Raw genomic sequence first — 3926 nt, forward strand, 5'->3', positions numbered from 1 at the left:
AAGCAGATGTACTTTTGGAATCACTTGATTATGAATCATTTGATACTTGTGAACCATGACTCATGGACAAGATGACTAAAACTCCGTTCTGTGGAACCATGGAGCGAGCTAATGACTTATTGGAAATAATACATACCGATGTATGCGGTCCGATGAGTGTTGAAGCACGTGGCGGGTATCGTTATTTTCTGACCTTCACAGATGATTTGAGTAGGTATGGGTATATCTACTTGATGAAACACAAGTCTGAAATATTTGAAAAGTGAATTCATAGTGAAGTGGAGAATCATCATAACAAGAAAATAAAGTTTCTACGATCTGATCGCGGAGGTGAATATTTGAGTTGCGAGTTTGGCCTTCATTTAAAACAATGTGGAATTGTTTCACAACTCACGCCACCTGGAACACCACAGTGTAATGGTGTGTCTGAATGTCCTAACCTTACTTTATTGGATATGGTGCGTTCTATGATGTCTCTTACCGATTTACCACTATCATTTTGGGGTTATGCATTAGTGACAGCCGCATTCACGTTAAATAGGGCACCGTCTAAATCCACTAAGACGACACCGTATGAACTGTGGTTTGGCAAGAAACCTATGCTGTCATTTCTTAAAGTTTGGGGATGTGATGCTTATGTCAAAAGGCTTCAGCCTGATAAGCTCGAACCCAAATCGGAGAAATGCATCTTCATAGGATACTCTAAGGAAATAATTGGGTACACCTTCTACCACAGATCCGAAGGCAATATCTTTGTTGCCAAGAATGGAACCTTTTTAGAGAAGGAGTTTCTCTCGAAAGAAGTGAGTGGGAGGAAAGTAGAACTTGATGAGGTAATTGTACCTTCTCTCAAATTGGAATGTAGCTCATCACAGAAAACCGTTCCCGTGATGCCTACACCAACTAGAGAGGAAGCTAATGATGATGATCATGAAACTTTAGATCAAGTTACTACCGAACCTCGTAGGTCAACCAGAGCATGATTTGCACCAGAGTGGTATGGTAATCCCATTCTAGAAGTCATGTTACTAGACCAAGGCGAACCTACAAACTATGAAGAAGCTATGATGAGGCCAGATTCCGGTAAATGGCTTGAGGCCATGAAATCTGAGATAGGATCCATGTATGAGAACAAAGTGTGGACTTTGGTGGACTTGCTCGATGATCGGCATGCCATTGGAAATAAATGGATCTTCAAGAGGAAGACATACGTTGATGGTAATATCACTATCTATAAAACTTGACTTGTCGCAAAAGGGTTTTCACAAGTTCAAGGAGTTGACTGTGATGATACTTTCTCACCTGTAATGATGATTAAGTCTGTCCGAGTCATGTTAGCAATTGCCGCATTTTATGATTATGAAATCTGGCAAATGGACATCAAAACTGCATTCCTTAATGGATTTCTTAAAGAAGAGTTGTATATGATGCAACCAGAAGGTTGTTGTCGATCCTAACTGTGCTAACAAAGTGTGCAAGCTCCAGCGATCCATCTATGGACTGGTGCAAGCATCTCGGAGTTGGAATATACGCTTTGATGAGGTGATCAAAGCATATGGTTTTATACAGACTTATGATGAAGTCTGTATTTACAAGAAAGTGAGTGGGAGTTTTGTAGCATTTCTGATATTATATGTGGATGACATATTGTTAATTGGAAATGATATAGAATTTCTGGATAGCATAAAAGGATACTTGAATAAGAATTTTTCAATGAAAAACCTTGGTGAAGCTACTTACATATTGGGCATCAAGATCTATAGGGATAGATCGAGATGCTTAATAGGACTTTCACAAAGCACATACCTTGGCAAAATTTTGAAGAAGTTCAAAATAGATCAGTCAAAGAAATGGTTCTTGCCTTGCAAGGTGTGAAGTGGAGTAAGACTCAAAGCCCGACCACGGCAGAATATATAGAGAGAATGAAAGTCATTCCCTATGCCTCAACCATAGGTTCTATAAAGTATGTCATGCTGTGTACCAGACCTATTGTGTACCTTGCCATGAGTTTGGAAAGGGGATATAATAGTGATCCAGTAGTAGATCACTCGACAGCGGTCAAAATTATCCTTAGTTACCCAAGAGGGATAAGGAAATACTTCTCAGTTATGGACATGATAAATAGTTCATCGTAAAGGGTTACGTCGATGCAAGCTTTGCCACCGATTCGGATGACTCTGAGTCTCAATCTGGATATGTATTGAAAGTGGGAGCAATTAGCTAGAGTAGCTCCATGCAGAGCATTGTGCACATAGAAATTTGAAAAATACATACGGATCTGAATGTGGCAGACCTCTTGACTAAACGTCTCTCACAAGCAAAACATGATCACACCTTAGTACTCTTTGGGTGTTAATCACATGGCAATGTGAACTAGATTAGTGACTCTAGTAAACTCTTTGCGTGTTAGTCACATGGCGATGTGAACTATGGGTGTTAATCACATGGCGATGTGAACTAGATTATTGACTCTAGTGCAAGTGGGAGATTGAAGGAAATATGCCCTAGAGGCAATAATAAAGTTGCTATTTTATATTTCCTTATTCATGATAAAGGTTTATTATTTATGCTAGAATTGTATTGATCGGAAACTTAAATACATGTGTGAATACATAAACAAATACCGTGTCCCTAGTAAGCCTCTACTAGACTAGCTCGTTGATCAAAGATGGTTAAGGTTTCCTAACCATAGACATGTGTTAACGGGATCACATCATTAGGAGAATGATGTGATGGGCAAGACCTATCGTTAGCTTAGCATATTGATCATTCAGTTTATTGCTATTGCTTTCTTCATGTCAAATACATATTCCTTCGACTATGAGATTATGCAACTCCCGGATACCGGAGGAATACCTTGTGTGCTATCAAATGTCACAACGTAACTGGGTGATCATAAAGATGATCTACAGGTATCTCCAAAGGTGTTTGTTGAGATGGCATAGATCGAGATTAGGATTTGTCACTCCGAGTATCAGAGAGGTATCTCTGGGGCCTCTCGGTAATACACATCATAAGCTTGCAAGCAAATGGCTAAGGAGTTTAGTCACGAGGTGATGTATTACGGAATGAGTAAAGAGACTTGCCAGTAACGAGATTGAACTAGGTATGAAGATACCAACGATCGAATCTCGGGCAAGTAACATACCGATGGACAAAGGGAATTATGTATGTTGTCATTACGGTTTGAATGATAAAGATTCTCATAGAATATGTAGGAGCCAATATGGGCATCCAAGTTCCACTATTGGTTATTGACCAGAGAGGTGTCTCGGTCATGTCTACATAGTTCTCGAACCCGTAGGGTCCACACGCTTAACGTTCATTGACGATATAGTGTTATATGAGTTATATAATTTGGTGACCGGATGTTGTTCGGTGTCCCGTATGATATCACGAACATGACGAGGAGTCTCGAAATGGTCGAGAGGTAAAGATTTATATATATGACGATGGTATTCAGACATCATAAGAGTTTTGAAGTGCACAGGGAAGTCATCGGGTCACCGGAAGGGGTTCCGGACACCCTCGGTAAGTGTATGGGCCTAATGGGCCAAAGGGGGACAGATCAGCCCCTGGGGCGCCCCTTCCTTGGACGGCAGTGTTGGGGAATGTAGTAATTTCAAAAAATTTCCTACGCACATGCAAGATCATGGTGATGATATAGCAACGAGAGGGGAGAGTGTTGTCTACATACCCTTGTAGACCGTAAGCGGAAGCGTTAACACAACGCGGTTGATGTAGTCGTACGTCTTCACGGCCCGACTGATCAAGCACCGAAACTACGGCACATCCGAGTTCTAGCACATGTTCAGCTTGATGACGTCCCTCGAACTCCGATCCAGCCGAGTGTCGAGGGAGAGTTCCGTCAGCACGACGGCGTGGTGACGATCTTGATGTTCTACTGTCGCAGGGCTTCGCCTAAG

The sequence above is a fragment of the Triticum aestivum genome, chromosome 4B (genome assembly GCF_018294505.1).
Source record: "Triticum aestivum cultivar Chinese Spring chromosome 4B, IWGSC CS RefSeq v2.1, whole genome shotgun sequence".
Taxonomy (NCBI): domain Eukaryota; kingdom Viridiplantae; phylum Streptophyta; class Magnoliopsida; order Poales; family Poaceae; genus Triticum; species Triticum aestivum.